A 22948-nucleotide genomic window follows, 5' to 3' on the forward strand; every position below is an offset into this window, starting at 1 on the left:
TCAGCCTGGTGTTGGAGGTGAGGGAGGGCAGAGAGCGTTCAGCACACATTCGCCTCCGCTCTTTCCTGGCGCAGCCTTTCTCCGGCTGAGAGCCAACAGCCTGGCTCTCCCATCTGCTTGCTAGACTCCTTCCTGCGTCCCACCAGGGCTAGACTCTGGAAGCCAGTAGAAGGCTTTCTTTTTCCTATGTGTTCAGACGTGCCACACTTTCCCTGAGGTAGTGAATACAGAATACTTGGAAGGGTGGATGAGGAAAGGGTTAAGGTTTAACAGGAAAAATGGGGGGAAAGGGGAATAATATTTTAAAATATTGTCTTTCTGAGCAAGTGTAAGAATCCAAATTGTACCACAGTGGCATAAAAATTATTTTGAGCTAAAGACATTGGAGAATCAACAGATGGAGAAAGAGGCTTTGTCTGAATCCCCTCCCCCCCTTACCCGACTAAAAGCAGAAACTTCCAGAAGTGAGACTACCATAAATCCCCTGTCTGGAAGAGTCTCATGGTTAGGAAGGAGGTTTTTACTGATGGTTTACTGGAGGTTTTTACTGTTTTTACTGGTGGTTACTCGCACCAGTAAAAACAAACATTATCATAAATCATCTTGTCTCCTGGTTTGCTCTCCTAAATGTCCATTTGTGTTTCCTAAAGAAACCCATTTATTCTTCCCATGGAAGCCTTTTTTCCCTTCTTCCTTACCCTTATAAAGTTAGGTATATAAATCCCTATCTTTAGTTACTGAGCAGAGCCACCTTCTTTGTGAGTTCCTGTGTAGGTAGGTGGATAAACTTTATCCTTTCTCTTGCTAATCTGTCTTTTGTCAGTTTAATTCACAGGTCCCCAAGAAATGCACCTAAGAGGGTAGAGGAAAGGTTTTATCTCCCCAACACTAGCAATAATTTTAGAGTCTTCCTGATATTTTAGGTAGAATTTAGGTACTACATCTCCCTCAGCGGGATTCTAGTCTTAGACAACCCATCAAGGTAGGGCATTTTCTATCAAACTTTATAATGATTTTCACAGTATGAGCTTGTTTGCTTGAAGCTGAGGAAGAGGAGTCCCAAAGGAGGCCTGAGGTTTCAGAGAGCACCTGAGGCCCAAGTCTGCATTCTAATCTTAGAAAAGGAGGACATCAGTGGAAAACGTCTGCATATAGACCCTGTATTTCCAGGGCCAAAGACCATAAATACAATATTATATCTGTTTTTTTTAGTTTTTTCCCTATGCATATATACTTTGCACTTTTGTTGTCTACATAATTGTACTTACACTTGTGCATACTATTTTGCACCTTTAACTTATAGTATTATAGTTAAATATAAATTTATATTGAGAGTATGTACCTTTTTCCAGGCAATTAAGCAATCTCATACATCCTAAATTTGATGGCTGCAGAATATGACATCACACGGACATACCATAATTTCTGCACTCAATCCCCTAGTTTTGCACAGTAAGGTTTTCTCTAAAGGTTTTGATATAATACATTATTGTTTCATCAAACATTTCTGGACAGAAACCTTCATTCTGGGATTCCAAATTACTTCCTTAAAGTGATTTCCTAGTAGTAGAATGTTTGATTAAAGGATATGTACATTTAAAACTTTTCTTTTTCTTATGGTATAACTTATATAAAGTACATAAATTTTATACTTGATGAATTTTCACATATGTGAACACCCAAGTAGCTGCTATCCAGACCAAAATAAAACATTTACATTTCCGTCACCCAGAAAGCCCCCTCATGATCCCTCCCAGTTAATACTCACCCATCCCCAGCGATTGATAACCATAATTACCATCACCAACGCATATTTCTGCCTGTTCTTGAACTTCATAGAAACAGAATCATCTGGCTTCTACATCCCAATATAATGTCTGTGAGAGTCATCCATATTGTTGCACACATCAGTAATTCATTTTTTTTTCCTGCAGTACTCTGTTGTTTGAATATACCAAATAAAGATATCTGTTCTCCTTTAGACAATAGACAATTGAGTTGTTTCCAGTTTGGGAATGTTACCAATAAAGTTACAATGAACATTCTTGTATAGTTTTTTTGGATGGACTGTGCACTTCTGCTTGGTACATACCTAGGAATGAAATTGCTGGTGGGTCTAGATTTAGCTTTAGTAAATATTAATAACCATCAAATGGTTTTCCAAAGTGGTTGAACTAATTTGTACACCCACCAGTAATGTATAAGGATTCCAGTTACTCCCCAGCCCTACCAACATTTGGTATTGTCATTTCTCTTCATTTTAGCCATTCTGGAAGATGGGCACTGGTATCTCATTGTGGTTTTAATTTGGATGTGCACATTTTTATTATGAAAGTAATATATATTTTTTTTTTAATTTTTTTTTTAATTTTTTTTTGAGACAGAGTCTCACTCTGTTGTCCTGGCTAGAGTGCTGTGGCATCAGCCTAGCTTACAGCAACCTCAAACTCCTGGGCTCAAGCCATCCTCCTGCCTCAGCCTCCTGAGTAGCCAGGACTACAGGCATGCGCCACCATGCCCAGCTCATTTTTTCTATATATAAATTTTTAGTTGTCCATATAATTTCTTTCTATTTTTAGTAGAGATGGGGTCTTGCTCTTGCTCAGGCTGGTCTGGAACTCCTGAGCTCAAACAATCCACCCGCCTCGGACTCCCAGAGTGCTAGGATTACAGGCGTGAGCCACCACGCCCGGGCTATATTTTTATATATTTAGAAAGTACAAGAAAGAAGAAACTAAAAATCATTTATATCCTACCATCCTCTTTCTCCCTCCCTGGGACTTTATTGTAGGTACATACAATTTTAAGGATATGCTAATTTAAATCCCACCAGCCATGCATGAAAATTATCCCTTTTTTTTCTGAACTCAGATTATTTTGAAACTTGTCAATTTTAATATCTCATTATGGTTTTATTTACCATTTCTTTTTTTTCTATTGAAATTGGACTTTAAAATTTTTATTGCTATTTATTAATATATTACCATCTTTGTAAATTGTTTCATTTCCTTTAATGAAGCAGATTTTGATCATCATACCTAACAGGAATAACATCAACAGAGAAGTTTATATGGCAATCTCATGAATTAAGAGATGCAAAAATCCTATATAAAGTTTTAGCAATCAGAACATAACTTTGAAAGTAGGCCAGGTGAGGTGGCTCATGCTTGTACCCCCTGCACTTTGGGGAGGCTGAGGCAGGAGGATCACTTGCCACCAGGAGTTTGAGGCTACAGTGAGCTATGCTGACACCACTGCACTCTAACCCAGGCGACAGAGTGAGACTCTGTCTCAATCGATTGATCGATCAATGAATAAATATAAAATAACATATACTTTAACCATTTCTGTTTTTTTTCCCCCACTAAAACTCAAGCATCTGCATACCTGATAATATTATTGGAAAAATTCATATAATTACTTCCATAAATGGCAAAAGGGAACTCTTCGTTGAAATTCTTCCTAAAAGCAATAAAAGACTGCTTCTTTAACATGACAAAAAAAGCTCTATTGAAAACCAAAAGTCAAAATCACACTTAATTGAGAACATGAATTATTCCTCTTTAAAACAGGAACAAGACAAGGACGTATTATCACCACTATTTAACTTAGATCTGAAAATTCCGACAAAGCTATTTGAGAAGAGAAAGATATACATAAAGAAAAGGAAGAAATAAAGCTATCATGCTTTACAAATGAAGTAAAAAACAGTTCAAAATTACTAGAGATAATAAATGAATGCATCAAAGAAACAAGATATAACGCAAATTAATTTAGGAGAATTTTCCTCTTTACAATAGTGCATTTCTCATCTTTGTTATTTCACTCTATTTATCCATTCTTTATTCTTTAGTAAAGCTGTACAATTTTATTATTTATATGGCCGGGCGTGGTGACTCACGCCTGTACCCTAGCATTCAGGGAGGCCAAAGCGGGAGGATCGCTTGAGGTCAGGAGTTCGAGATCAGCCTGAGCAAGAGCGAGACCCCGCCTCTACTAAAAATAGAAAGAAATTGGCGGGGCAACTAGAATAGAAAAAAATAGCCGGTCATGGTGGTGCATGCCTGTAGTCCCAGCTACTCCGGAAGCTGAGGCAGGATTGCTTGAGCCCTGGAGTTTGAGGTTGCTGTGAGCTAGGCTGATGCCACAGCGCTCTAGCCCGGGCAACAGAGCAAGACTCGGTCTCAAACAAAAAAAAAAAAAAAGAGAAGAGAAAAAAAAATTTTATAACTTATAAGTCCTGAACATTTCTTATTAATTTTTTCAGAGATATTTTAAAGTTTTTATTGCTATTTGAATAGAATTTTTTGTCATTATATGTACTTTCTTTTTCTTAAGTGTTTAAGGTATTTATTTTGTGCTCTAATTATAACATTACTTGGAATTGTCTTTCATTTTGTTAGAGCCGGTTTCCCTCGGCCCCGGGAACAGAATGACAGAGTCACTAAGGCTGCAAAAGGCAAAGGAGTTTTTTTTATTGACTAGCTCGAGCTAGGGTCCAAGCCCCGAGCACCAACGCAGTGGTCTCTTTTATGGGCAGGGACCCCACACAGCGGGGGTGCATGTCTTTTATATTCTTTGCTGGAGCCCGTTGCAGATAAGAGATTCCCCCCCCTCCCCAGGGCTCCAGGAACATACGCATACTCCCTGCACAAGCTGTTCACGTGCTGATGACGCCTTGGCCTTGGTCTTTTTATCAGGAAGTTACTTGCAGTTGTTTTTTTTTTTTTACATTGGAGCATGTTTTTAGCTCTTATCATAACCAAGCGTTAAGCAAGCAAGCCTTGTTTACAGAAGCGGAATTTGGCTGTAAGCTAAAAGCAAAAACAAGTCACCATCACATAAACTAAAATATTGTTTTAGTTCTGCCCTACAATTTCTGTTTTTCTGTCACTTATAAACATCAGTTCTTCACAATCACTAATGATAAAGATACCTCACACAAATATAGCAGTAAAGTCTCATTTAAGAAAGTTTAGAAATTTATTTTTCTATCATTCATGTTGTTATGCTGTTCCCATTTTTCTATCGTTCTTTTCCTCCTTTTCTTTTCTTTTTTCTTTTTCTTTCTCTCTTTCTTTTCTTTCCTTTTTTTTTTTTTTTTTTTTTTGAGACAGTGTCACTCTGTCACCCCAGCTAGAGTGCAGTGGCATCATCATAGCTCATTGCAACCTCCAACTCCTGACCTCAAGTGATTCTCTGCTTTGGCCTCCCAGAGCGCTAGGGTTATAGGCATGAGCCACTGCACCCAGCCTTCTTCCTCTTATTTTCTTTTGTGATATCTTAAACCAGGTAACTGCCTGGGAGGCATATTAAGGGGTTTTAAAGTTAGTGAATAAAACAAATCACCAGTTCCTGGTATACAGCACTAGATTTGGTTACAGAATTTTTTGCTAACCATGACCTCCAATTTCAGGCAGTTGTCAGGTGACTAGCCTCGGGGTAGTACATTGTTCTGGTTATATGTTGATATGTAACAAACCACTCCAAAACTTAGTGGCTTAAACAAAAATATATTATTTTCACTCATGGTTCTGTGGGTTGACTGGACTCATCTGAACAGTTCTCGCTCAGGATTTGCAGTGGCAGCAAATCTGAAGCCTCGACCAGACTGCACAGTGGGGAACAAGCTGTGGGAAAGAGCCCTTAACCTGTGGGATCTGATGCTACCTCCAAATAGATGGTGCCAGAATCAAATTGAATTATTGATACCCAGCTGGTGTCTGCTGCAGAATTGCTTGATGTATGGGGAAACCTGCCCCCGCCCCCACCCCCCCACACACATTGTGGTGTCAGAAGTATCAGAAGTGTTGATTTTTCCTATATCCAATGGTAGCCATCTTTGGAGGCTATCTATTGCACTCATACAAGTTGCAGAAACACTTGAGTCAGAACCAGGCCAGCAAGGGGTAGTTTTTTAAATTTGTGTTTGCATTGCAGGAAGTTGTGTAGTCCAGTGCTTCTCAGGTAGCACTATGAGTACGAATTGCCTGTGGATCTTGTTCAACTGCACATTCTGATTTGGTAGGTCTGGGAGGGCCTGGGATTCTGCATTTCTGAGCTCCCAGGTGATGGCCATACTGCTGTTTACTTTCCTTTTTTTCTTTTTTTTTTTGAGGCTTTGTGTAGGGAAGAGCCCCTCCTCCCTTCCTGGCACTAATTTTTTATCTGTCAGCCTCATTGAGGTATAATTCAAATCCCATACAGTTCATCCATTTAAAGTGTACAATTCAGTTTTTTTTTAACATATTCACAGAGTTATACAACCATCACCATGATCAGTTTTGTTTTGTTTTGTTTTGTTTTTGAGATGGAGTCTCACTCTGTCTCCTGGGCTATAGTGCCGTGGCATCTGCCTAGCTCACAGCAACCTCCAACTCCTGGGCTAAAGCGATCCTCCTGCCTCAGCCTCCCGAGTAGCCGGGACTGCAAGCGTGAGCCACTGCGCCCAGCCACCACAATCAGTTTTAGAACATTTTCATCACCCTGTACCTTTAGCCGCCACTCCACAATCTCCCCATGCCCCCTGCCCTAAGCCACCACTAACATCTACTTCCTGTCTCTGTGTATTTGCCTATTCTGCACACTTCATCTAAATGGAATCACACAACATCCAGTCTTTTGTGACTGGCTTCTTTCACTTAACATAATGCTTTCAAAGTTCATCCATTGTAGTACATATCAGTACTTCACTACCTTTTACGGCTGAATAATATTCCATGGTACGGCTATACCACATTTTGTTCAGCCATTCATCAGCTGATGGACATTTGGGTTGTTTCTACTTTTTGGCTATTATGGATAATATTGCAATAAATATTGGTGTGTAAGTTTTTGTGTAGACATCTATTTTCATTTCTCTTACATATATAGCTAGGAGTAGAATTGCTGGGTCATGTTGAACCTTTTGAGGAGCTTCCAGACTCTTTCCAAAGTGACTGCACCATTTGCATTCCCCCAGCAGCATACGAGGGTTCCAGTGTCTCAACAACCTCACCAACACTTGTTCTTTTTTTTTTTACTTTTATTTTTTTTTAGAGATGGGGTCTCATTCTTGCTCAGGCTGGTCTCGAACTCCCAAGCTTAAGTGATCCTCCTGCCTCAGCCTCCCAGAGTACAGGCGTAAGCCACCTCTCCGGGCCACCAGCACTTGTTCTTATCTATCTTTTTTAGTGTAGCCGTCCTAGTAGTTGTGAAGTGATATCTCATTGTGGTTTTGATTTGCATTTCCCTGATGGCCAAAAATGCTGAACATCTTTTCAAGTGCTTATTGGCCATTTTGATACCATCTTTAGAAAAATTGCTATTCAGATCTTTTGCCCATTTAAAAATTGGGTTGTCTTTTTATTATTGAGTCATACCAAGAAAATTTTTTAAATAACAAGTTACTAACTTCCTGAATCACTCAGAAGCTGACTTTTTACTCATTTCCAAACCTGCTTTTGAACAAGGGTGGACTTTTTTTTTCCCCTTAGAATTGCCTGTTAACATTCATGTGAAGAGAACACACGCAAATTTTAAAACAGAAGTTTCCTCTGTTCTCGGCTGGCTAAGACAGAGGAAGGCAAAGAAAGGCAATGTTCCACAGCACCTTTTAACAAAATGGTGTTTAAAAGTGTCAGTTTTTCTGCTTCTGAATGCTTTGTAGAAAAAAATTATTAAAAATAATAATAATAAAAAATAATAAATAAAAAGTGTCAGTTGGTTCTTGACTATTTACACAAAAACTGTGAAAGTCTTATAGCCTCATCTCAGAGAGCCCCAGGCAGAAACTGGACTAGATGAATGGCAGGGAGAGTTGATCATCGACTCAATTAGGCTGAATCAATCTTGTCATTGAGTTCCCAAGGAAATTCAATTACAGGTCAAGTGTGGGAAGCCTGTAATTGTAGCTTAAGCAGCAGAAATGACAGGTGGTCGATAGCAGCCCGGGGATGAGTTTGACTTTAAAGCCCCTGAATCTGTAGCGGGAAGAAAAGGCAGGAGCATTGGCCAGAGAAAGAGGCTTGTGGAATTGAAGAACCAACCACTTTGAGAGGTTTGCCCCAAGCCAAGGGGACAGGCAGGGCACTGGAAATGGCACTGCCACCCATGCCCGCGACCCAGTTACCTGACCTGACTGAGGTGGCTGCTGGGCAGGAGCGGGGGGCTCATGGGCAGACCTTCAGGCGGGGTGGGAGCAGAGTCGAGTTGTCTGTGTGGCCAGAAACGGTACTACCCAGGCCAGGGCCAGAGAGCGGGTGAGGGGAAAATGCATGTTCCCCATCACGTAGCAGAAACACTGTGCTAGCCTGGAGTGCTCAGCAAAATCGTTACAAAGTAGACTAAACGGGAACCAAGAGAACTAGGGGGCCCAGGAAAAGTGCCCAGCACTTTCTTGCCCTGAAAGCTCCGGCTCAGACTGGCCCTGACCGCTTTAGAGCCGCTTTGGTTGTCCTATCGTGCCCTTTAGCTAATTGTAATATGAAATCCCCTCCTAGTGGGAAATTGCAATGTCATTAACATAACATGGGTTGCATGACAGTATATGATGACAGTATTGTGCCTGCGTGGTGATGTGTTTCGCTGTGAACAAGCAAAGATAACAACGTAAAAACTTTGTATGACTCATTGGGAAGGGATTTAAGGCAACACCACGGGGTGGGTAGATGCGGGTTTTGCTGGCAAGAAAGCTCCTGCGGACGAAGTTCCTGTGCCACCCAGAAGCGAGCGCCCTAGTAGTAACCTCTGACAAACTCATCTAACTCATCACGCTGGGCTTGTCCGAGTCATTCTTTGGTCTCTGGGTTCCCTCTCAGTTTGGGGGGCGGTTTTTCAATGCTGTCCCGGGATGTTCATGAAACAGCGGAGTTGCCAGAAGTGGGCTCTGTGGGGAGTACAAAAGTCACGGTGCGGGCGGAGACACAACTCCGGGGGAACCGGCCCCTCTGCAGGAATCCCTTCCCCCGCCGCGCCAAGGCTTAGGGATTCACAGAGGTAACTGCCCCCTCTAGCGGCGACACAAATATTTGCAAGAGAGTTTGTTCCAGAGTCACAATCCAGAGGCTATAAATAAAAAGACTAATAAATTCCAGTACATTAAAAATAACAGCAGTCCAGCTCAGTGTGCCTGTAGTCCCAGCTACTCTGGAGGCCCAAGTCCGCAACAGAGCCAGACCGGGGTCTTCAAAAAGATAAAAATAGGCCGGGCATGGTGGCTCACGCCTGTAATCCCAGCACTTTGGGAGTCGGATCGGGGGGATTGCTTGAGGCCAGAAGTTCCAGACCAGCCTGGGCAAAATATCGAGACAGCCCCCTGCTCTCACCTCCAACCCTGTCCTCTACAAAAAATAACAAAAATTAGCTAGGCATGGTGGCGCGAGCCTGTAGTCCCAGCTACTAGCGTGGTTGAGGTGGGAGGATCATTTGAGCCCAGAAGTTTGAGGCTGTAGTGAGCTATGATCAGGATGCTGCACTCCAGCTTGGGCGACAGAGACAGACTCTGTCTCCTTAAAAAAAAAAAAAAAAAAAAAGATAAAGCAACAACAAAGGGCTTTTGTGTGGCAAAAACTATCATAAATATATTGTATATAGTTTTGCAATATGATACGATTGGGGAAAGCTGGATAAAGGGTACACAGATGGCTCTCTATTTTTTTTTACTACTGTATGTGAATCTACACTTATCTCAAAAAGTTTAATTAAAAATTATAAATAAAATCAAGGAGTCCACTTGCTCAAGACTTCTTGGGCATGGCTCCAGGCCATGGTCCTCCAATTTGGCTCAGAATAAATCTCTTTAAATTATTTTTAAAAATTACAAAGTCAAAAGACACACAAAAAGCTGGCGTGAATATTTGCAACTTATAACAAAGACCAAGGGCTGAATCTCTCATACAGAACGAGCTTCTAGAAATTGAGAAGAAAAAGACCACCAATCTAATTAAAAAAAAATGAGCAAGAGATAGTTCACACATACAAAAAAAGAAATATAAAAAGTCTTCAGGCCGGGCGCGGTGGCTCACGCCTGTAATCCTAGCACTCTGGGAGGCCGAGGCGGGAGGATCGCTCGAGGTCAGGAGTTCAAGATCACCCTGAGCAAGAGCGAGACCCCATCACTACTAAGAATAGAAAGAAAGTAACGAGACAACTAAAAATATATAGAAAAAATTAGCTAGGCATGGTGGTGCATGCCTGTAGTCCCAGCTACTTGCGAGGCTGAGGCAGTAGGATTGCTTGAGCCCAGGAGTTTGAGGTTGCTGTGAGCTAGGCTGACGCCACAGCACTCTAGCCTGGGCAACAGAGTGAGACCCTGTCTCAAAAAAAAAAGAAGTCTTCAAATACTTGAAAAGAAGTTGAACCTTCCTCATGAGAGAAATGCAAGCTTAAATTGTAGTGAGACACCATTTTTTTCTACTTAATGTGTTGGTAAAATCCCCACATCCCAAAGTTGGGCAGCACGCTCTGTTGGTGCGGCTCTGGGGAAACAGACACACTTTGCATTTCCCCTTTGACGCAGCGTAAGGGACACACATCTAAGACATGCGCACAAGATACTGATCCACTCATAAAAATGAAATGACATGGCACAGGGACATTCGCTGAGACTCTGTCATAGCAAAAGAGTGGAAACAATCCAAGTGTCTAGTAATGGGAGGCTGGTTGAATAAATTATGGTCCTGCCACATGATGGACTAAATATAATATAAGCTGTAAGAAAGAAGGAGAGAGATTGCTATGTACTGAATAGAGCATTTCTGATTTATTATTGCTAAGTGAAGAAAGAACTTTTCAGAACAGTGTAAAGTGTGCACTCCCTCATAGGGAAGAAAGGAGGATCAGAATGCATGTTTGCAGACGTGTTACCTCTGGTGAACAGAGGGAGGGAAAGATGAAGGAGGCGAGGGTGGGACCGAGGTTTTCTGGGTTTCTCTGTGATGTCTTGTTATATAGTTGTGACTCTTAATCCTGTAAATTTATTATCCATTTTTTAAAAATTCCCAAGACTTAAAGATGCTCTGCAGAGAAGGGTGGCATGGAGCTCATCACCGTCCTTTGGGTAGAAATGCACAAGAACTTAGGGGTCCATGGTTGGAACAGTAGAACTTGGCAATATTAGGGAAAGAAGTGACCTTGAAAATCGTCTAGTTCTGTATTTTTATTTTTTACACAGGTGAGGGAGACTAAAACGAGAGTGGAGAATTAATTTTCTTGCTCAAGGATTCACAGTGAATAATGTGAAAATAATCCCTGGAGCCCAGATCCCTTGATTTCTGAGGAAAGTAGCTCTTCAACAGTAAGTCTTCATTACCGAAAGGTGAAACAAATCACCTGACGAAAATGGATTGCCTTTCGTGATTATAACCCTTCGGAAGCCGTGTACTCTCCTGACAATTCATCATCCCATAGCCATACCGGTTGCAGCTGAGGTCCCTAACCGCCCCCCGAGTCCTCGCCCACCACAAGCCACAGACCAGTACCAGTCCATGGCCTGCTAGGAACTGGCAGCACAGCAGGAGGTGAGTGGCGGGCGAGCAAAGCTTCATTCGTATTTACAGTCACTGTCTCCCATCACCCCCAGATGGGACCATCTAGTTGCAGGAAAACAAGCTCACAGCTCCCACTGATTCTGCACTATGGTGAGTTGTATAATTATTTCATTTTATATAACAATGTAATAATAATAATAGAAATCAAGTGCACAATAAATGTAATGCATTTGAATCATACCAAAACCATCCCCCCTCCCCCATCTGTGGACAAATTGTCTTCCATGAAACCTGTCCCTGGTACCAAAAAGATTGGGGACCAGAGACTGCTGGGTTACAGCATCTGCATGGGATTTAGCTCTAGCACCTTGGTTATTTAGGACTGGTGGGGCCAGAGGGTGGCTGTTACTGAATGGCCATTCACTGAGGTGACAGAACACGGGACTGCTTCTCCCAGTCACAGCAAGCGTGGGGAGGCCTGTGGAGCTGGAGGGGACAGTTCATCCCCTCACAGGGACAGGGGCAGAGTGCTCTTCTCAGGGAAGGAGGGGAAAGAAGCAGGCTGGCCAGGTAACCAAAAGCTACACATTTTAAATAATTTAAACCACTTTTTATAGAAATATATATTTTTTTGAGACAGGGTTTTGTTATGTTGCCTAGGCTGGTCTCTAACTCCTGGGCTCAAGTGATCCTCCTGCCTCAGCCTCCCCAGTAGCTGGGTTTACAGGCATGTGCACCATGAGCCCAGCTGGAAATATTTCTAAAACCCTCCTTTTCCTTAAAAAGCAGAGCCCACTGAACATAATTTAACTTTCCCAATGACTCAGTGCCATCATTGTAAAAATAAATCACCGTGGATCTCAGCACTGGGTGGTCCCCAGGGACTCCTGCAGTATGAAAGTGAGGTCTTTGCCCCTCATGCAAGACTGCTCTTCTTTTGAGATCTTGCATTTGCATTTTATAGCCTGTCTGTCCTTTCGCTCAGCTGCCAACGCCCTAGGCTGGCAATGCCTGAGTCTCACCAAGGATTTGGAGGTGAGAAAGCCCTTCCTCTGCGCAAAGCCCTAGGATCCTTCTGAGCCCCAGCCTCCAGAATCCTCTCCATGATCCTCTCCGTCAGGTTTGTTGCCCTCTGGCTTTGCTGCCCTCACAGCAGGCTCAGGGCAAACGTAAATAAGTTCCATGAGTCTGGGCTCCTCTCTCCTCCTCTCCTCCCCCACAGCCTATCCCCTGCCTCTGCACCTGTCTGTCCCAAACCCTTATACTTGGGCCTCTGGAATCCTGTCCAAGGTAAACAAACTTCTTCACGTAGATTTTTAAAAATTAATTCTATATTTAGCCAAGTAATGCATTCACATAGTTAAAATCATCAACTGTATTAAAAGGCTCATGATGAAAACAGCAGCTGGGCATGACCATACCCCTCCCTCTTCTCCAGGTCCACCTTCCAGAGGGAATTCTTTTTTAGTTGCTGCTTCTGGTATTTGTATTCTTAATTTTATTTTTAATTTCAGAATATTACAGGGGTACAAACACTTTGGTTACTTATATTGTCTTTGCACCACCCAAGTCAGAGCTATGAGCATACCCATCCCCCAGACAGCCTGCACCGCACCCATTAGGTGTGAATTTACCCACCCCCCGCCACTTGCCTGACACCTGATGAATGTTACTTCCATATGTGCACATTAGTGTTGATCAATTAATGCCAATTTAATGGTGAGTACACGTGGTGCTTGTTTTTCCATTGTGTGATACTTCACTTCAAAGAATGGGTCCAGCTCCATCCAGGATAATACAAGAGGTGCTAGTTCACCATTGCTTTTTATGGCTGAGTAGTACTCCATGACATACATATACCATGTTTTATCAATCCACCAAATAATATGCAGGTACTGCTATTTTTTTGATTTCTCAATTTTAGAAATTATCTGTGGACTTCCTAATAGGGCACATCACAAGTCATTTCTTTTATACACACACACGTGAGCACATGTACACAGACACACAAACACACACACACAGATTTCCTTCTCTTTCTCCCAGTTTAGTTTTATCTAATTTTCAGTGGGTACACTGTGCATTTGTCCAGTGATGGATTCACTGAAGGCCCTGACTTCACCATAATTCTATATATCAATGTAGTAAAATTGCATTTTTACCCCATGAATATATACAAATAAAAATAAGTTAAAAAACAAAGAAAGAAAAAGAGAATATAGAACAGATTATAAAAGATCACCAGAAAGTTATAACTGCAAAACAGATAAAAACTGTAACCTACTTTTCCAAAACAAGTCAAAATGAACCTTTCCTAAATGTTTTAAAAAATTATTTTTGAAACAGCATTAACGAAAGGGTGCACAACATACCAGAAATAACTGATGCATAGTGACCAATGGCCAAGACATATTCTAGTATAATTACTGGAAAGAAAAATATCTTTTGGGCATTCAGGCAAAAAGATCAAGTCACATATAAAAGAAAAAAAATCAGGCTGTCATTAGGTGTTGTCATAGCAATACTTTATTCTCTGCAGAGGTAAATGGGTAATGTATTTAAGAAACTCAAGGAGGCCGGGTGTGGTGGCTCACACCTCTAATCCCAGCACTTTGGGAGGCGGAGGTGGGAGGATCACTTGAGCCCTGGAGTTTGAGGTTGCGGTGAGCTACAGTGATGCCACTGCACACTAGACCAGGCAACAGAGCAAGACCCTGTGTCAAAGAAAAAAATAATAAGAAGAAGAAACTCAAGGAAACAAAATGTGTTCTAAAGATTTTTATACCCAGCCAAACTACAATAATCTTCAAGTATTATATAATGTGTACAAACTGCTTTCAACATTCAAGAGTTTAGGGAATATGTTCACAATGTCAGGTTCATATAAAAAAAAGAGTTTAGGGAGTATTGTTCTCAAGGGCCCTTTCTCAAAAATGTACTAGAGAATGAGTTTCAGACATCCAAAATGTCCAGAGGGGAAAAAAGTGGGAGAAGGTGGAGGTGAGACAGTCATTTTTCCACTAAGAGAGTATAAGCCTGAAGCTAAAAGTGGATGACATCATTGAACTAGAGGACCAGCCCCGATCTGCCTACCTCTGAAATTTGTGTTATGTTAGAACAATCAAATCCTATTTGATTTTTAAAAATTGATATTGTAGAAGGGTATTTAATGACATGGAAAACTGTTCATGATATATTAATTAAGTAAAAAGAGCAAATTATAAAACAGTATGATCTTATTTTCTTTTCTCTTTTCTTTTTTTTTTTAAACAAGGTCTCACTCTGGCTAGAAAACAGTGGCATCATCATAGCTCACAGCAACCTCAAACTCTTGGGCTCAAGAGATCTTCCTGACACAGCCTCCCAAGTAGCTGGGACTACAGGCGCACACCACCACACCCAGCTAATTTTTCCATTTTTTGTACAGACAGGCTCTTGCTCTGACTCAGGCTGGTCTAGAACTCTTGAGCTCAAGAGATCCTCCTGCCTGGGCCTCCCAAAGTGCTACGATTACAGGTGTGAGCCACTGTACCTGGCTCAGTATGATCTCACTTTCTAAGGAGAATAAATGTATAAGTATAAATAAAAAATAATTTTCAGATGAGTCAATATTCCATGTTTACATCACTTCCATTACTGTGGTTATCTATTCAGTATGTAAGTGTTCTATGGTTGTGTTTCCTTTGTTTTTCTTCATTTTGATTTTCCAGGAGTTAGTAATTGCCTTGTATTTTCCTTTGCTTAGTTTTCTATATACCTATCATTAATTCTTTCCTATATCCTCCTACAGCCTCTCAATATAATTTTCCACGTGTTAAAACACAGCAGATTATAAATTGTCTTCTGGTCAGGTGAGGGCGAGGTGGCACATGCTTGCAGTCCCAGCTATGCAGTAGGATCTCTTCAGCCCAGGAGTAAGAGGCCAGCCTGGGCAACATAACAAGACCTTGTCTCTAACAGCAACAACAAGAAAATGTTTTCTGGAGACTTACCTTCTGCAGCCCTCTGTCACCATGATCCAGTCTGGAAATTTTTGTTTTCTAGGTCTACTATACACATATTTTAGGATTTCCTTTCATCATTATTGCAGCAATTCCCTTAACCTGTAGATTGGATCATCTGTTTCTTAAATTCCACATCTTGTTCTTTCTTGGTTTAATCTCTTGTTTTGGTAGAGCACATGCTCCACTAGCTATCTGGGAAAGAGTATTTGTAGATAATTTTAAAAAATCACTTTATTAAAGTAAATAAAATGTATCTGTAAATGTACCCATTTTAAGTGTATATTTTGCTGGGTTTTGATAAATTCAGGCTCCCAATTAACAACCACCACAATAAAGATATGGAACTTTTCCATCATTCCAAAAAATTTGTGCTCCACCCCTGTCAATCTTCACCCTGCCCCATCCCCAGCTCCAGGCAACCTTTCTGTTTTCTCTTACTGAAGAGATTAGATTAGTCTTTTCTGGAGTTTTATATAAATGAAATCACACAGCATATAATCTTTTGTGTCTGGCTTCTTTCACTCAGTGTAATATTTTTGAGACTCGTCCATGTTGTTGTATGTATCAGTAGTTCATTCATTTTTGTCAAGATAATCAAGACATGCCATTGGATAAATCTTAACACACATACATGCCCATGAAACCATCACTGTTGTTCAGTATAGTTATTCTGAGATTCATTAATGTCATTAGATTTATCAATAGGCCATTCCTTTTTATTGCTGAAGTACCCTGCTGTATAGATATGCCACAGTTTGTTTATCCATTCTTGCGTTGATGGACATTGGAATGTTTCCAGTTTGGGCTATTACAAATAAAACTGCTATGAACATTCTCTGTATGGGTGAAGGTACTATGTCCTTTCAAGTCTTTGTGTGGACATATATTTTCTTTTCTCTTGGGTAAATACATGGTAAATACGCGGGAGGTATATATTTAATTTTTGAAGAAATTGCCTAACTGTTTTCCAAAGTGGTTGGGCCATTTTATTTTCTTATAAGCAATGCATGAGAGTTTCAATTGCTCCACATCCTCTCCAACGCTTGGTTTTGTCAGACTTTTAAATTTTAGCCATTCTGATACTGTAGTGTCATCTCTGTGTGGTTTCAATTTGCATTTCTCTGATGACTAATAATGTCAAACATTTTGTTCATGTGCTTTTGGCCACTCATCTTCTTTTGTGATGAGTCTGTTCAAATTTTTTGCCGTTTATTTGTCTGGGCTGTTTGTCTTCTTACTATTGAGTTGTAAGAGTTCTTACATATTTTGGATACAAGTCTTTTGTCAAATGTGTCTACTAAAAATATTCTCTCCCTTTCTCTGGCTTGTCTTTTCATTTTCTTAATGGTGTCTTTTGAAGAGCAGAAGTTTTTCATTTTGATAAAGTACATTTTGCCAGGTTCTTTTTACGGCTCATGCTTTTTTGTGTTGTTCTGTTTAAGAATACTTTGTCTACCTCTGTAGTAAAGACACAGTGTAACAGTGGAATTTATGATGGGCTTTTGGAGGAGGTAGTGGTGTTAGTTCTGCCCCTGAAAGAACTGAAGACCTACTGTATCAACCTGATCTCCAGAAGTGCTGGACACTAAAGGTCAGCCATGTGGGCAGGATGTCACTGAGCCCAAGAATAACTCCAGGCACCAAGGCTTGGGCGAGCCTCCTTGGTGGGCAATACGCTATGTGTATCATCACAAAGTTAACATTGTCCATGACTCCACAGGGAGAGGACAATAGAAGCTCTACATTTGCACCCATCCTGGACTCTGCCCCATGCATTTCTTCCCTTGGCTAATTTTAATCTCCATCCTTTCCCTGTAATAAGCCATAACTGTGAATATAACTGCTTCCAGTGAGCTCTCTCTGTAGGTCCTTTTAGTGAAGTATTAAAACAGAGGAGAATTTGGGGAATCCCCCGCACTTGCTACTGATATCAGAAGTGAGGGAAGTCCTGTGTGTGGACTATTTCCTGTAACTGTACAGTTGGCCGAAACTCTTGCAATTGGCATCAAATGTGGGATTGACGGTAAGTCACTGAAATGTGTAGTTTGGGAAAAGGAAAAATGAAAGTGTGGGAGTTGATGAACTTTTGATTCCTGAATGGCCACCTAGTCACCCCTGGTATGAAACTGCAGCTCCACTGTGATCGGTTACTAGAGGTGAAAGTTACAAATGGAATTTAGAAATGAAGGCTCTAACTCCCACGTAGTTGGCTCACTGGATGCATATGGAAGTGCAAAATAACAAGAAACAAGCTAAATATATAATCTCTTGGTTACTGTTGTCTTTGATAGCTAAAATGAAAAGGGAGTGTTACAGTGCCTCTTAGTGGGCCAAGGTTGGTTTCCAGCCAGTCCAAGTTACAGCTGCTACCCTCAGGGCTGCTGCAGATGGCAAAAATTTTGCTGAAACAACAGATATCATGGAAAGACTGATTTGTAAGAGAATGGAGAAAGAGAAAGGGGAGAGTCAAAGGACTCATCCCATCAAGGAGGAAATCTTTAAATGGTTATTAAGAAATGGGATGAATAAAGCAGACATTGATGAGTCATAACGAAGGTCTTAATTCAATACTATTGCAGGTTAGGTGGACCAATGGGAGCCCCTGCTAGTCCCCCAACTTTGAGGGGCCCTTAACAAATCTGTTTTATTTGCCCTAGTTTTGAGGAATTTAGAAAGCCAAATGGCGAAGATGACAATGAGAAACCTGACCTCAAGTTGCCTGAGAGGACATCCCACAATCTAATCAAGATAAGAACTTTCGACCAGACCCTGTAATCCTAGCTCTCTGGGAGGCTGAGGCAGGAGGATCACTTGAGCGCAGGAGTTGGAGGTGGCAGGCAGCTCTGATGACGCCACTGTACTCTAGCCAGGGCAACAAGGCAAGACTCCAAAAAAAAAAAAAAAAAAAAGATAAGAACTTTTGAAAGAGCCTCAGTCTCTTAGCCCAATCTTTGCTGAGAACCCAAGGTCATAGGCCCATGAGTGGGTAAATTGGTCAGGCGATGGAGAAGAGACATTTCTGGGACTCCTTACCATGGAAACCCATGTACTGTGATTCCAAAACCTGTTGGTGAGTCCTAACACAGGATGCTGTTAGATTAGGAGGATATGGGAATGCAACAGTTGATGGGATTAAGGTGAAAGTTTGGATGAAAATTGTGATGTTTGAACAGACTATGTGAAGTGGTTTTTGTTTCCTTTACCTGGATGTATTATGGGGATGGATATGGTGCCTGAATGGGGAATGCTTCCCCTACCTAGTATTGTAAAATAGAAGGCGTGTAAATCTGCCCTCTGCTAAGTCGCATGACCGATAAAATGGCCCATACCCACACAGGTTGTTAATTTGCAACAATATAGAATACCTGGTGGACAAAAAGATATTACCACTTAAATTATTGCTGCGTTAGAAGCTGGAGTGTTGGTGTGGTTGATTGTATAAGAGCCCTGTGTGGAGTGCAGACTTGGGCTGTAGCAAAAGCACTACCGGGCAAAGACCACTGGGATTTTGAACCAGAAAATTTCCATTTGAGGGACAATTACTGCTTGCTATTGAACATTAATTGAAATTGCCACTATGACTGAAGGACATAAGGTAATCTTGAAACTTCCAATACCCATAATGTCTTGGGCGATGTTGGAGAGATGCTGCCCTGGGGAGGAAGGTGCCAGAAGAGCTCCATAACAAGCAGATATGGTTCATACCACAACATGCTACCAAGGGAATGCAAAGAGGGACTCATGAGCAGGTAGTTTCTTTTCCCCTGGCACCCACTTTGAAACCACCTGGGATCCTGCTGGATGGGTGGCCACTTGGGCCACTTAGGTATTGTCCTATGCACGGCTCTCTATTGACCAGCAAAGAGCTTCTTATCTATGGATGGCAGTTCCAAGGTGAGCAGATGGCATCCTGTTTGGAAGACCACCACTCTGCTTCCAAAGGTAAAAACAAATCAGCTCAGCAGGCTGAATTGCATGCTCTTGGACCCCCTGTTTAGGCTCTTACCAATTCATGGGTGGTGGCTAATGGCCAGGCTATGGGGTCAGGAAGAAGGACAGTGGAGACTGAACTATTAAAGGGATCCCCATATGGAGCATGGCCCCATGGAAATCACTATGGACATTTAAGGGGTGTATTAAAGTAGGACATGCCAATGCTTAACAGAAGAACCCCTTTCCAGAACTGGAAGGGGATTGGAATCTTCACGTGGATATCCTGGGGTGCTCGGCTGAGGTGGCCACTTGGGCCCATGAAATGAGTGGACACGGGGAGGTACAGCAGTGCAGGGATGGGCTGACTCTAGACACATTCCTCTTGCACCCTCTGAGGCACAAAGTGCCAACAAGAGCTGTTCTGTCTACCAACAGGAGAGGCAGGGACCGCAGGTAACTATAAGGGAGGTCTCACAGGGAAGGCCTCGTACAGAGCTGACAGGTTGGACTGATGCCAGTAGTCCTGGGAGGCCACAAATAGGTCCTGAAACGAATAGACACTCATTCTGGACTAGGCTTTGCAGTAGTAGATGCCAGTGCTCAAAACACTAAAGAATTGAAACAGAAAATACTGCACCAATTTGGACTTCAAGTCATATTTCTTCAGACCAAGGAACACATTTTTATCCTCAGAGTAATGGTTTGCTAGGAATTGAAACAGACAATTGAAACATTTCTCGTCCCAAATGGGGACAGATAGAGGCACGGAAGGCTGGCTTACACGCCTTCATGAGCATGTGCTCACACTCAGCATGAGGGGGCTGAGGGAGGGACCCCACTGGATAGATTATGCCACTGCTCTGGGGGATCTGGGGAAAGAGGGATGTGGGATGCTGCTGGCAGCATTATCCAGTTCTTTCCCACATCGCTTTACTTTCTTTTTTCCTACCTGATGCAGTGGCCTCCAGGCCAGGGCTGTGACTGTGGGTGCCAGAGCAGGGATGGTTCAAAAGTGAGAACCTGTAACTACACTTTTAAGCCTTTATGGCAGAATTCCTAAGGGCTGACGGGGTGGACTGTGTCTTCATCCATCTGGCAAAATTGGGGTTAACAGTGAGTACGGCTGCATTGCTAGTGGTAGAGACAGCCCATTAGTTCTGTGCCTGTGTATGAATGGGAGTAGACTGAGGGAGCACTTGCTAGAATCATATTGCTGATGGCATTCTAGACCAGCACAGTGGCCAGACCCAATGTCTCTTTCAAAGGTGGAAACATTCTGATATAAATGGAGAGAAGGAACAATGGTAGCTGAATGTAAAGGAATGAACTAATGGTGCACAATGAAGATGTAAAATATTACATTGACGCCTCAAGAGGGGCTCAGAGCAAGAGATGATATGTCTCTTACTATACTCACTTATGCAGGATGCCTAGATGGGTAAAGCCATATGTTGCTGAGATCTCTCCAGCTTTTGTCACCTGACAAAGCCAAAGGGAAGCCTGCACACCTGAATGGAGTGGCTCCAGGAGACACTTTGGTCATATGCTGTGATTAGATGGACCAGACCCATTGTTAATGACTGAGTAGGACTCTAGTAATGCACCAGTATCTTTTGAGTATTATTTTTCAGGTCATATCTGTGGCCATACTGCGATATGGTGTTAACAGTGACCTTGTAGCTAAGATTCAACTATCCTATGTATACAGGTCATGTGATAGTGCTGATATTGATAATCAGATGTATTGGGAAAATGGCTGAGGAAGCACTGGATTTACCTAAGCATCAACTCATTTTGTATGTTGCTGTGCTCTGAGGAGCCCAAGCCACATGGAGACCTACATGGAGAAGTCCAGAGATCCTCTGCTGACAGTCCCAGCTGAGCTGCCACCTTGGATGCCCCAGCCAGCCTCACGTGACACAGGAGACCTGCCCAGGTGAATCCAGTGGATGTGTAGAATCATGAACTACAAGTGGTTGTTGCTTCAAGTCCCTAAATATTGGGGTATTTTATTTCCTACCAGTAAATAGACAAAACACCTGGTATTTCTGTCCCCCAGGCTTCCAGGATTCTGCTGGGGTTTGAAGTCCACCCCCGCCCGCCAGCGCTCGGGCTTGAGCTCTCGCTGCTCTGCGCGTCTGTCATTCCTCTGCGTCCTCCCCCACTTTCCAGAACGCTGACTTCCCTTGTCTGTGCTCGTCTCCTCCCCCGTTCTTCTTGTCCTTGTGGGTTTATGCCTTTTTGAAATCTCTTTACTGTAATTTTAGTGGGGTTTGGGAGGGAGAAGAAATAAATAGATCTGTTTAATCTGTCCCGTTTAATTCAGTTTCTCCCGCCTTCTTAACATACTCACAGAATTTCCCCTCCACCTCCTTCCTTACTCAAGATCTGGCTCTGCTCAAGGCTCCTCCCAGACTCCTCTAACCCCAGCACAGGGAGGTTTGGGGGTGAGGCCTCCTCACTCGCAGTGCTTCTCTGAGGGTGTGCCCCTCATCTCTTCCACTGCCCCGTCCCTGGTGAACGCCAGCCCCCACTGAGCAGCGGGCACAGCCGCTTCCTCAGCAGCCCTCCGTCTTCTGTCCTGCTGACTCCAACATCCCTGTGATCCATCCCGCCGTCACTCTGGCCTCTTAGCCCTCTGACCTCCTTTTGTCTCGTGGGCTTCTCCTCCACCTTCTTCAGCCATGACCTCAAAGGACCAAACCCCATCTGTGTCATCTCCCAGAGCTGCCTCACCTCTGAAGTCACTAGTGCAGACTGCCTGCTCATCACAATGGCCAGCCAAGAAGCCTCTCCTCCTGTCCGAAGCCGATGGCGAAGCCTGTGCTCTGTACCCCATGCCCCGCCCCCACCTCCACACTATCTCATCCCACCTGCCTGTGTCTTCACCTCCCCTCTGCATGCTTTCCGAGGACTGCCCAGCACCCATTCACCCAGCTCCCTACAGTAGCAGAGGTGATTTTGTCTGTAGACCCCTCCCTTCTCCCCCTCAGTTCCTGTCATCTGGATTAACCTGGCTCCACCCTCAGCCCCATGTGACTTGCCAATCCATCACGCTGCCTGGTCACTGAGACGGGCTCAGGAGTGGACACCTGACCAAAGTCAGGCCAATTAGAGTCAAGAGACTCAATTCTCAGATTTTTTTTTTTAAGCCATTAGGTAAGTGGGGTCTTTGCTCGTTTGATTTAAGCCTGGGAGGATGGGAGGCCAGAGCTGCTGCAGCCACTTTGCCACTAGGAGGGGAGGGCCTTTTGGACAATAAAGCCAATCACAGAGGAGAGCAAAGCCTAAGTGAGGCTTGGGGTGTCTCTACCTGCAGCCAGCTGTGCCTGAAGGCAGCCCTATGCCTCTAGCTTTCAGTTACAAGAAGGCATTCAGGCTCTCTGCCTGAGCCTGGTTGGTCTTGTGGCCCTACTGAATCTGCTATCAGGAGGATCACGTTTAAAAACGGCACAGGAAAGACACGTTTCGCTGAACAAAGTATTCAGACGTAGTCTACAGCGCCCCCTGGTGGAAAACATTGTTTTTCAGAGTCTTGATAAT

Source organism: Lemur catta, chromosome 15, assembly GCF_020740605.2.
Source record: "Lemur catta isolate mLemCat1 chromosome 15, mLemCat1.pri, whole genome shotgun sequence".
NCBI classification, from domain to species: domain Eukaryota; kingdom Metazoa; phylum Chordata; class Mammalia; order Primates; family Lemuridae; genus Lemur; species Lemur catta.